General features: G+C 44.1%; 1 long non-coding RNA gene across 2 annotated transcripts in view; it reads right to left on the reverse strand.

Annotated features, from left to right (window-relative positions):
* Positions 1 to 1,298: 1,298 nt before the first annotated feature.
* LOC308597864 overlaps positions 1,299 to 12,807 on the reverse strand; it is a 34,399-nt gene continuing 22,890 nt past the window's right edge. Inside the window, exons 2-4 of one of the 2 annotated variants that reach the window (XR_014013224.1) lie at positions 12,225 to 12,478; positions 5,793 to 7,803; positions 1,299 to 1,662 (exon numbers count right to left, since the gene is read on the reverse strand). This is a non-coding gene — a long non-coding RNA (uncharacterized lncRNA). Of the gene's footprint in view, positions 1,663 to 5,792; positions 7,804 to 8,566; positions 9,188 to 12,224; positions 12,479 to 12,807 lie in introns of those variants that run through there. The other variant, XR_014013225.1, reaches the window with a different exon arrangement.

Consider the following 12,807-nt stretch of genomic DNA (forward strand, 5'->3'; position numbering starts at 1 on the left):
TTTATAGAATAATCTTAAACCCTGGCTGGGAGCAGTGGGGCAGAGCAGAGCGGAGGATCAATCCCAACATCCAAAGACCCGCATGCTTGCACTGGCAATGGTAGAGGTTAGTGTGCATTGTCAGTTTTGACTACATGAGCTCCAGGTTGGAATACCTCTATGGGAACTGGCCTGGCCTAGGATCCAGCAGATCACAGGCTGCCCCTGCTCTGTCTCTGTAAAACCCAGTTTCAGGGGGGCCATGCTGGATTCCGCTGTGGGAAATACCAAGCTAACTCTATACAGTCTAACCTATTGCTGTATGCCCAACCAATCTGGAGGTAGTGCAAAGTGTGAGCTGCAACAGGAAGCCATTTCTCAGAGAAGCGGGGCTGCATATATTTGCATGCTCACCAAAAAAGCACAAAATCTGCTGCCTTGGGCTTAAAATACAGTATTAAAAAAGCAGTCATTATGGAGAAAAGTTGTGAAATGGCTCTTCAGAAACTATATGGTATCTGAATAGGGTTTCCTTACAACAGGTGGGGTGGTGGAGGGGTATATACAACTTCTAGCCATTTTTGAATACCCTTGAGGGAGCATCTCCACCCCCATCATTCAGCCCGGACACTGAGATCCAGCTCTGAGGGCCTTCTGGAGGTTCCCTCACTGTGAGAAGTGAGGTTACAGGGAACCAGGCAGAGGGCCTTCTCGGTAGTGGCGCCCGCCCTGTGGAACGCCCTCCCATCAGATATCAAGGAAATAAACAACGATTTGACTTTTAGAAGACACCAGAAGGCAGCCCTGTTTAGGGAAGTTTTTAATGTTTGATGTTTTAACGTGTTTTTAATATTCTGTTGGAAGCAGCCCAGAGGGGCTGAGGAAACAAATAAATAATAATTTGTGATTGTTTTTATTATTATTGACATAATATACTGGCCATAGATCTCTCCCTTCCTTTATTTATAAAGTATTACATTTATATCACACCTTTCCTGGCTTAAGTCTCGCCGGTCCTAGTTTGACGCTCTATATCATACTCTATAGTCCAGGGTGGGGTGTTCTACAGCTTTTCTTCATGCATGTCTTAGCCTTGGGATGTCAATAATTAAAAAAAGAAGAAGAGGAAACTTACTTTTTTTAAAAAAAATACTGAAACCTGAAAATCCTAATTAAAAATGAAATAAAATATTGCTCCATCACCCAAACCTTTATATTCCGTCTGCAATAACTTAAGACAAAACACAATTCATGCGAAGCTGATGCAATTTCTTATCTGTGTAAGCAAGCTTTAATTAAGCCCACTATTAATAGTCAGTGCACTTTAAAAGTTATACATCTCTGAGAAGAGCATGCAAATGTTGGCACGTATTCCATGGCTCATTAAGACCCATCCTCCCTTAATTAAAGTGAAATATTAAGCCGGAAAAAAATGTGATTGCCACATCTTTGCATCTTTCATTGGTCACAGTATGTCCAAGTTTCAATCCCATGCATGTTTAGCTGGGAAGAAATCTCGCTGAAGGAAGTGGAGCTTACTTCTGAGTAAACAGACATACAGTCCGGCGGCATGCCAAACTTTCAAATGGAAGAAGTCTCCAAAGGGCAATATTTATCCTTTCTGACAGCCATGCGAAGATAGCGAAATTGCCTTGAGATAACATTTCACATCGCCTTGAAGTCCTGTGATGGCCTGGGAATCTGATTCAGAGGCTGAACCGGAGGAATCCCAGCTTGCACAGGAGTCCCCGCCTCCAGGGCCGGCTGAGCTGGGGCAGGGCCTTGAATCTGAAGGGCCCGCACCTGTGCCAGATCCTCAGGAGCAGGCACCAGCTGAATCCGCGGCCATGTTGCATCTAGTTTAAGAAAAGCCACATTAGGTTCTTAAGTTCAGACATTAGAATTATTAATATTTGAAACAGTTTATAATATTTATGTAGTCTTATTATCATCGGAAGACCTTCCATCAAGGATGCTTCCCAGCCAAGGAATGCACACAGCAGAGAGTTAACTCTCTATTGTCAAAGATAACGCAGTCGCTTCTGCAGCTCTGAAGACCTACACACCCCAATCTAGGCATCTATTCCCAGGTCTGTGTTCAACATGTCAACATGCAGAGGGCCGTAAGGTCAGTTGGCTAGCCCCAGCTGGGCCGTCTCTTTCCAGCCGTCCTGCTGCGAAGACCCATCGGCCTCCCCTCCGACGTAAATCAGCGACCTGGGCTTCAAAGCAAGGGCACACTATCAACAGATCAAACTACGCAGATCAAACTACGCACACAGAATAGGCGTGAGGTTTGTAAAAGCATACTACAACTACAGATTTAATGATCATAAATCAGGACAAAGAAACATGTCGTCTATCTCTTTGTCTTCTCAGAGAGACAGAGAAAAGCAAAAGGAATACATACAACAGAAGTTCCCAGCAAGCTGTGCTGGAATGTAAACAGACATGTGACACGCAACAGTTCCATGTCTGCTCCTTAAGGTGGAATGGACTATTCCCAACACTACATGCGTTCTACGGAGCAGTTGCAGCAACTAGGAAACAGTCTCCGTCCATGTCAGGATGCTTTCCTGGTTGCCCAGGAAAGTATAAAGAAAGGACCTTTCTTAAGGATTGCTCCGTCAGACCGCACAGGCTGATCTGGTCCTGTTCTCAGGGTGGCAAGCCAGATAGCATCATAGGTTTGTATAGTTGGAAGGGACCACAAGGGTCATCCAGTCCAGCCCCCTGCAATGCAGGAATTTTTCTCCCAACATGGGGCTTGAACCCACAACCATGAGATTAGGAGTCTCATGCTCTACCAACTGAGCTATCCTAGGAACCTCACAAGGAGGACATGAGCGCAATGGCACATTCAGCACTTTCAGTTCCCAGTCTTCAGAGACATACTGCCTCCGACAGTGAAGGCAGAACATAGCCACTACGGCTAGGTCTTACATTACAAGAAGGTACATGCCAAATGTTTAGGGGGCACCCTGCAATGCAGGCATGAGCAGTGCCGGATTTACGTATAAGCTAAACAAGCTATAACTTAGGGCCCCACTCTCTTGGGGGACCCCAAAAAATTTAACGGTAAAAAACCTGGATGTACATTTCCAAAATATAAGATAAAAAACAAATAAAAGAAAACCTACATACCACAACAAAGTTTAGTGTTGTGTAGGCTCCTATGATGTAAGTAATATAGGTAACGGTAAAGGGACCCCTGACTATTAGGTCCAGTCGCGGACGACTCTGGGGTTGCAGTGCTCATCTCGCTTTATTGGCCGAGGGAGCCGATCTACAGCTTCCGAGTCATGTGGCCAGCATGACTAAGCCGCTTCTGGCGAACCAGAGCAGCGCACGGAAACGCCATTTACCTTCCCGCCGTAGCGGTACTGCTTTAAATGTGTAGTTGTCAGGCTTCGGAGACTCGGCTTCCTTCCCTCCTTTTGCCGTAGATAAGCAGGACAAAGCGAAAAGAGTTGCTTATTATTTAAAGAGTCTTTAATCACAGCAAAAGAACAAAGCAGCCATTCTCGGAATGACGGTGTTCCCAATTAAGGTGTCCACCCACTTCCATGCCTTGCAACCTGATCTCGCAACCATTGTGCTTTTTGTGTAGCCACCTTATTTGCTCTACATGCCCTTGGACTAATAGGCTGGACAGTCTCCAGTGAGAGAGAGTCTGTTAACTTAATCTCTTTTCCTGTTCTTCTTCACTTTGCTGTTCACTCCCCAGTTCTTCCCAGTTTCTGCCTTCTGTACGATGCCCCTCTGCAAACCACTGTTCCAGATCTATACTGCTCCACTGCTCCTGGGCAGCTTCAGGATCCTGGTCAGGAGCAGGGGGAAGGGGGAGGCTCCCACCATTCCTCACCAGAGCAGTACTCCTCAGCCTGGTCTCTGAGAGTAGTGCATTTAATGTCATCTAGTCTTCCTGCAAAGAGATTGAGATGAACGCTCAGTGAGCAGGTCGTCGAGAAGCATCCTTCAACTGTGTGCTTGCATAAGATTAGGTGGGCACTAGGCAAGCTGTTATTAGGGACGCGGGTGGCGCTGTGGGTTAAACCACAGAGCCTAGGACTTGCAGATCAGAAGGTCGGTAGTTCAAATCCCTGTGACGGGGTGAGCTCCCGTTGCTCGGTCCCTGCTCCTGCCAACCTAGCAGTTCGAAAGCAGGTCAAAGTGCAAGTAGATAAATAGGTACCGCTCTGGTGGGAAGGTAAATGGCATTTCCTTGCGCTGCTCTGGTTTGCCAGAAGCAGCTTAGTCATGCTGGCCACATGACCCGGAAGCTGTATGCCGGCTCCCTCGGCTAGTAAAGTGAGATGAGCGCCGCAACCCCAGAGTCGGCCACGACTGGACCTAATGGTCAGGGGTCCCTTTACCTTTTAGGCAAGCTGTTTCTTCCTGCCAAACATTGCAAGGAAAGAAGGAATCTTCACCAATCCATGCAGAGGTAGGCAGGCTGTAATAAGCCAGTGTAGATGTGAATGCCACTCTCTAAAGTCAGATGTAATTACTGACGGGAGCGGGCAGGTTTGATGCAGATGAAACTTCATTTGAAGTCGTGCTCTTATACTTTTTGTTTAATTAAATGTGCCCTTTATTTATTTAGTCATTATTTGTCCATAAATGTCTCACTCCGAAATATAAAAATCACCCAGCCGAGATTGTGCTTTACAGTTGTAATATGCAGTAAGGAATGTCTGCATGTGTCCTAAAGAACTGGTTGCCAAGTCCCTGCTGTATTATTCAGAAGGCTTCCCAATTTGTAGTCACATTCCAGCTGTGCTTCACATTATTCCGAAGAGCCTGGTGTTTGCCAACATTTCCTTTCCAGTCTACGGATTGGCCTGGCGTGTTATGTTCTCTTCTGTGACTGCCGTTTGCTCCATTGCACAGATACACCCAGAACACCACAAAGAAATCTATTGACATCAAGAGCCAAGCACCTGTCACTAGTAATGGAGCAACTACATTGCATGAATAAGGTCCCATTTTCAATCTCCAGTAGCTCTAAGGAGGGGTGGGAAAGATTCTGAAACCCTTGCCTGTCAGTGCAGACAAGATCTATGCTCTTACTCTGCATAAAGGCAGTTTCCTCTGTTTTGTGTGCCAGAAGTCAAGCGCTACATCTCTCCTTTTCACTCAGTCTTTGTATAAGTAGTGAAGAGTCTTAATATCAGAAGTGGCTCCACTTGCCCTCTCATCTAGCCCCTGACTCTTTAGTCAGGACAGTAAATCACGTCTGACACTGGGAACCAGTGGCATAGCGTGGGTTGCCTCTGCCCGGGGCTGCTCAGATAGGGGTGGGAGGGAGGGAAATGGGTGGAGCACACATGCAACTGCCTAATGGCATCCACATCACCCAGGAGATCACCAACACAGAGATGAGAAAGAAGAGTTGTTCCGTTGTCAGGAGAAGAGGTCACTTCCTGGGTTGCATGGAAAGGCTGTTTTCAACGGAGCCCAGTGACAGAATTGCACAGCTGTATTGAGGCAGCACCAGGTATCGAAATTTTGTTCTTCCTAACAATTTTGCGCCTGGGGCAACAGCCCCTGTGGCCTCCACCACACTATGGCACTTATGGCAACTTCCAGATAACCTGTTTATTGAGTATTCATCCTGATTCGTCGGGGGGGGGGACCCACTGTAGACTATGAGCCTTCACTCTGATTTGTTTGCAGGGAAGCTAGACAATGTCACATCAAAGCAGACGTCATTCCATGCTTTCCGTCATCACTTTTCTCTTCGCAAAAACACCAGTCTTTGGATGGACTGGATGCATTGCACAAGAGCTCCAGATCAGCAATAACTGGACATGCCAGCTATCTTACCTTGAAGAACAAAGACAGTGACAGGAGCAAGTGAGGCGGTTAGGCTGGGATTGAGTTCCAGTCCCACAACATTGACCACGTTCTTCCTGCTTACTCAAGTCATGCCTCCATATCTCCACAGCGTTCTGACTTTGCCTTCAAAGCCGTAAATATGAGAGCAGGCAGATGGAACAAAACAGTCCTATGCGATGACATAAACAGAAGGTATTGATAAGGCTGTGAGGAGGCTGCTGTCACCATATTGCTCTTCACTATGAGAATCCCTGCTGGAGGAAAATCACATACACTTACACTAGAACAAAGTAGCATTTGGCATCCAACCAAATCTCAGTGGTGCAGGGAAGACCAGATGGTGTGTACAAAATGAGGCAGGGTTTGTTGTTGATTAGTTGCTAGACACAAGTTGTTGAAATGGATACGATACTTGCTTCCCTAGTGGGTTACTAATTATTTTGAGGGGGAGAATATATGAATTCCTAAGGTTGCAGGTCAAATACAGTGGTACCTTGGTTCTCAAACTTAATCCGTTCCGGAAGTCCGTTCCGAAACCAAAGCGTTCCGAAACCAAGATACGTTTTCCCATAGAAAGTAATACAAAATGGATGAATCCGTTCTAGACTTTTAAAAACAACCCCTAAAACAGCAATTTAACATGAATTTTACTATCTAACAAGACCATTGATCCATAAAATGAAAGCAGTCATAAATGTACTTGTACTGTAAAATAAATAAGACAGTATTGTAGATGATAAAAATTAAAATTTATTATTATTATTTTTACCTGCACTGATGATAGTCATTGTTTGGATGGCGGGCTTTTATCCATTTCCGCAGTCACACAATCAATCAATCAATCAATCAATCAATCAGTAGTTGAACTGGGTTCCACACAGTCACAAAAACAAATTAACTGAAAAAGCCTCAAAAACAAAAACGCAAAATAAATAGCAAAAACAAAAGCGCCAAGCTTAATCCGTTCTGGAAATCTGTTTGACTTCTGAAATGTTTGAAAACCAAGGCACGGCTTCTGTTTGGCGCAGGCACCCCAGAAACAATATTCAATTGCCTCATCGGACGTTCAGCTTCTGAAAAAAGTTCGAGCACTTAGTTTCGGGTTTTCGGTGTTTGGGAACCAAGGCATTTGAGAAGTAAGGTACCACTGTAATAGGATGTCCCTTTTTTCATTGAAGAAATGTTGGAAGGTATGTAATAGCAGTAGTAGTAGTAGTAACAATTTTTATATGCCCATCTGACTGGGTTACCCCAGCCACTCTAGGAGGCTCTCAACAAAATATTTAAAACACAGTAAAACACCAGCTATTAAATTCTGTGAGGAAACTGCTCCAAGTAGGGTGAGATAATGTTGGGAAGGGAGAGATTTTGCTCTCTGCCACATAAAGAATACCCCCCCCCCTTTGTGTGAATGGAGCAGTCATGGGAATGAATACTCCTAGCTGCTGCTCCATCATGTCATATTTGACCCTTGCATTCTCATTTTTCAGCTGAACACAACTGACAGCAGCCCTCTTATATGGAAGCCATAGCCAAGCCACTTAGACAAACAATGCAGAGTACTGCATCATCGTGACAAGATGAGTGCTCTGTTTACTGACTATGTATTGCAAAGCCTTCATAATTTGAAACATCCCAGCTGATGAAATTAGGGTCTTGGGAGCTTGGTTTGTCACCTGGCCAGACAGCGCTGTTCAAACGCCTGCATTAGATCCTATGTTCAAAAAGCCCAGTTTAACAGAGCAGTTACAAATGAGTCCGAGGGAGACAGCAGGTTTCAGACTCGATAGTAGACGTGGTGCTTTGCTCGGTGATTAATTTTGCTGGCTATGGGGGCAGGATCAGGACTTGTTCCTTCGGGGTCTGTCTTGCTGCGTTGCTTCTTGGTGGATATGAGTAGCGAGAGCGGATTCGGAGCCTGTACTCATGCTTCCAGATAAGGAATGCGAAACACAGAGGAAGGCAGAATTCTAGACAGGAAATCTGCAAAGAAAGAGATCGGGGGAGAAGAGTGATTAATCAAGGAAATGCTATACCAGAGAAGCAGATAATCTATAGGGGTTAAAGTAAATTCATTTCTTTTTATATATAAAAACATTCTACAAAAACTAATAGACATTAAGGGCACCAGAATTCTGCTCCACGCTGATGTGAACCCCAAACCATGCAAAGAACTCATGTTTCATGAATCGTAGGTCATTTATATTCCTAGCGGTTTTTCATCCATTATCTTAGGCAGAAAATACTGCTTTCACTGCAAGACCAGACATGGTATTTTGGATGCCTCAGGGAGGCAATTGATAGGAACAAATATTTAAAAATTTGCAGCAAGCAAGTTTCAGAAGACCATTCTTGGGGAAAATAACGATCAAATTGTGAAAAAGCACATGGTGGGTGCTATCCAACATTAGTCAAAAACTTACAAAATGAATTTGTAATAGGACAAATGTAAGAGTCTACACTTAGGCAGAAAGAACCAGTTGCACAGATATAAGATGGGGGATACCTGAATTGCCAGTAGTACTTGTGAAAAGGATCTAGGGGTCTTAGTAGACCATGAGCTTGGCATATCTCAACAGTCTGATGCTGAACCAAAAAAGCTAATGCTATTCTAGGCTGCATCAACAGAGGTCTAGGGTCCAGATCAAGGGAAGTATTAGTACCGCTCTATTCTGCCTTGGTCAGACCACACTGGGAATATTGTGTCCAATTCTGGGCACCACCATTTAAGAAAGATGTTGACAACCTGGAATGTGTGCAGAGGAGGGCAACCAAGATGATCAAGGGTCTTGAAACGATGTCTTATGAGGAGCTCTTGAAGGAACTGGGTATGTTTAGCCTGGAGGAGAGGAGACTGAGAAGAGATATGATAGCCATCTTCAAATATCTAAGGGGCTGTCACATGAAGGATGGGCATGGAGGCTCAGATCTGAACCGATTGATTCAAATTACAAGAAAGGAGATTCCGACTAAACCAGGAAATACTTTCTGACAGCAAGAGCTGTTCAACAGTGGAACAGATGCCTTCTTGAGGTGGTAGACTTTCCTTCCTTGGAGGTTTTTAAGCAGAGGTTGTGTGGTCAATTGTCAGGGATGCTTTAGTTGAGATTCTTGCATAGCAGAGGGTTGGACTCGATGACCCTTGGGGTCCCTTCCAATTCTACAATTCTATGTAAGGGAGAAAAATGGAAGAAACCTTAAAGGTCAGCAAAAGGTTGAGCCTCAAGTGCAACTATGAGAAAGAACTCTAGCAAGGAAAGGGAATACAATTCATGAAATGGGTCTCTAGGTAGAGTGGCAAATTAAGGGAGGCTTGACCTCCTTTATCTAAAGCATCTTAGATTTAAAGAAAGAAAACACATTCTGTAGCAATACAATAAATTCAAGCGAGTAAGCAAACAAGAAAGGAAGAGATGCAAAAGAAAGAGGTTGGAAAATTAGAAGGAACCATGTTAAGCTAAGGAACTTGCCAGAAGGAGATCATAATGATGGCTTGAATATATTCTTAGAAGAAAAATTAAAATCTTCTTGGGCCTTCGTGACCGTTGTGCCACAGAGACTGAGCAGGCAGAAATGAGCGAGGGCAAAAAAAGGCTGAATTTACCTAGAGGCATTTTAATTAAATTCCGCTGTGCTCAAGTCTATGAGGCAATTCTTCCCGCGACATGGAACGGTCACAAGTTTTGTTTGGAAAGGGGAAAGATTCGAATCCTGGATGTTCATTCAAAACATGTTACCGCAAAAAGGGGATATTAAAGGAGCAATTACTTAGGTAAAGGTAAAGGGCCCCCTGGACAGTTAAGTCCAGTCAAAGGTGGCTATGGGGTTGCGGCACTCATCTCGCTTTCAGGCCGAGGGAGCTGGCCTTTGTCTGCAGACAGCTTTCCAGGTCATGTGGCCAGCAGGACTAAACTGCTTCTGACACAACAGGACACTGTGACAGAAACCAGAGCACATGGAAACACCGTTTACCTTCCCCACCACAGTAGTACTTATTTATCTACTTGCACTGGTGTGCTTTCAAACTGCTAGGTTGGCAGGAGCTGGGACAGAGCAACAGGAGCTCACTCTGTCATGGGGATTTGAACTGCTGACCTTCCGATCAGCAAGCTCAAGAGGCGTCCTTGGTAGCAATTACTTACCTGTGAGTAGCTATGTGCTGCTTTGCAGATGGAGCTAGAGCTCTGTTGGCAGGATAACACTTATTATAGAAGAGACCTGGGAGGTCACCCAGATTTTCCTGAAAAATTCAGGCTAGATGGTTGACAAGCCTCTGATCCTATCGAGGAGAACTCATCACTTCTACTCCAAACACTCTTGCTGTTATGAAGTGCCTCCTAATCCTTAGCCATTATCTGCTTTCCATCCATATCCACACCTTGGCTTTAGTCCTGCCCTCTGGAGCATCTATGAAAAATTCTGCTGCATCTTCTTTTTGACAGTCAGATATCTAAAAACTGCTGCTCATTAGTGCCACCAGAAGTTCTCTGACATTCTGGTAGAAAGCTTTGTGCTCATAACTGTCTCACTATCAATTCTTTCCTTTCAAATTCAGAAGGTAGCCATGTTTATCCATCAATCCATGGTAAGGCAACATGTTTTTCAGGCAAGGAAAACGTCACAAAATAGCGTGAAAACTTTCAGATGCTCCAGAATTCTTCACCAGGCTAGATATTAAACAATGCTGGGAGTGGGTTCTGGGTGGGGAGGTTGGCTGTGATTTCGCCACTGAAGAAGTACAACAACTGTACAATATCCTAAATAACATCTTTGAGCACGGAACCATTTGTATCCCATGAGGAGCAATTAGTATTTTCCTCTCTTGCAGCAGGAAGGAAGCAATCATCGTTTCCATTCCCTCGGCTCCTGTTAGTTATGTTATTTGGATATCATGGATATCACATCAAGATTTATCACGGGAAAAGCTGGAACAATCCAAGCAAAATTTGTTCAAGCAAGACAAAGGAGTTGGCTGAAACAGGAAGAATCTTAGTTCTTTTGGCACTATGCTTCATGGGAAAATATACACTGTCCATTTCAGCTAAAAGTAACAGCAGGTGTATTGCTATAGTCCTTAGGGATACACAGAACATAAACAGGTTAAGAAGCACCTGTTGGGTCAAGTCAATGGCCCATCAAGTCCCAATGAAGTTTTCACAGAATCAGAGAACTGTAGAGTTGAAAGGGACCCTGAGGGCCATCCAGTCTCACCCCTTGCAATACAGAGATATTTTGCCCAATGTGGGGATCGAACCCACAACTCAGATTAAGAGGCTGTGCTTGTTGCTGGGGGGGGTGGTCACTAATTTTTGGGAAAGTGCTGACACCAGACAGTGGTGCAGCTAATCTCAGACTATGAGGTTCTGACAGGGGTCTTCTTGAAACAGCCGCAATTAACATTTTTCTTCCCTGACCATCATCAATTTTTTAAAAAAAATTATTTGGCAAAGAATCTCCTGGACTTCCCTCCTCCCCTTTGTGGGTCCTATTGTTACTCATTTCCTCCTGCATCTTTTTATAATAATCCAAATCTTTTACATCTCCATTATATCCAAAATTCACCATTAAACTATAAGTGTTACTCCAATCCTGCTAATGATTCTAACTGTTTACAATTATTTTTTAAGATAAATTATAAATTTTCCCCATCCCTTATTTAAGTTTTGGTCTTTCTGGTTTCTGATTCTTCCAGTGAGTTTTGCCATTTTGGCATAATCCATCCACTTGATCTGCCATTTTTCTCCGGTAGGGACTTTATCTTCTTTCCATCTCTGGGCCAATAACATCTGCGCAGATGTGGTCACATACATAAATAATATTTTCTGCTCCGTTGGGATTTTGGCACCACATGTCTTGTCTACATCTCACATAAAAAGACAGCGAGATACAGTGGTACCTTGGTTCTCAAACTTAATCAGTTCCTGTCATGGACATGGCTTCCCACAGTCAAGATGAGCAGGATGAGTGAGGGGGCAGTCAGACAGAAGAGGAAGAAATAGACCTGCCTCTTTCTCAGTGAGCTGAAGGCAGTGGGCTAAAAAAAACCCCAACCCTTTCAGGAGGAGGAGAGACTGTACTTTATCAGTACAGCAAGAGTGGACTGGACAGTGGCCCATTCTCTGAGGAGCAACTGTTAGTCATCTTATGGGGAGGGGAAACTCTTTGTCAGAGGAGGAGGTCGGAGTTGACCCCAAGAGTCTGAGGGCGCGCAGACAAACAAAGGTTAAGAAAATGTGTCAATCAAAGAAGAAGGGGGTGGGGATTTTGTGTTTCCTGTTGGTGGCGTAATTTGAGCTCAGATGCCTCAACTTCATTGTGATAATACAGCCACTAATATTAACTCTGAGGTTAATTACTGTGTATTATAAATCTTCTCGTAAATACAACTACTGAGTGCTGATTACCTAAGCCGGCAGGCTGCCAGTTCGGGAAGTCTGTTCCAAAACCAAAGCGTTCCAAAACCAAGGTGCGCTTTCCCATAGAAAGTAATGCAAAATGGATTATTCCGTTCCTGACTTTTAAAAATAACCCCTAAAACAGCAATTTAACATGAATTTTACTATCTAATGAGACCATTGATCCATAAAATGAAAGCAATAAACAATGTACTGCAGTCACACAATCAGTCCATCAGTTGCTGAACTGGGTTCCACACAGTCTCTCTCCCTCTCTCTCTCTCTCTCTCTCTCTCTCTCTCTCTCTCACACACACACACACACACACAGAGAGAGAGAGAACCACAAAAGCAAAAAGGCAAAATAGTAAAAACAGACAGACCTCAGCCAAACACTCAAAACGGAAGTGTGGCACTCAAATTGGAAGTGTAACACTCAAAACGGAGCATGTTCGGCTTCCGAAAAATGTTCTTAAACCAGAACACTTACTTCTGGGTTTGCAGTGTTTGTGTTCCACGTTGTTTGAGTACGAAGGCATTTGAGAACCATGGTATCATTGTAATTCTACTGGTCTCTGTAGCTCAGTATGGGG

Source organism: Podarcis bocagei, assembly GCF_964188305.1.
Source record: "Podarcis bocagei genome assembly, chromosome: 11".
Classification (NCBI taxonomy): domain Eukaryota; kingdom Metazoa; phylum Chordata; class Lepidosauria; order Squamata; family Lacertidae; genus Podarcis; species Podarcis bocagei.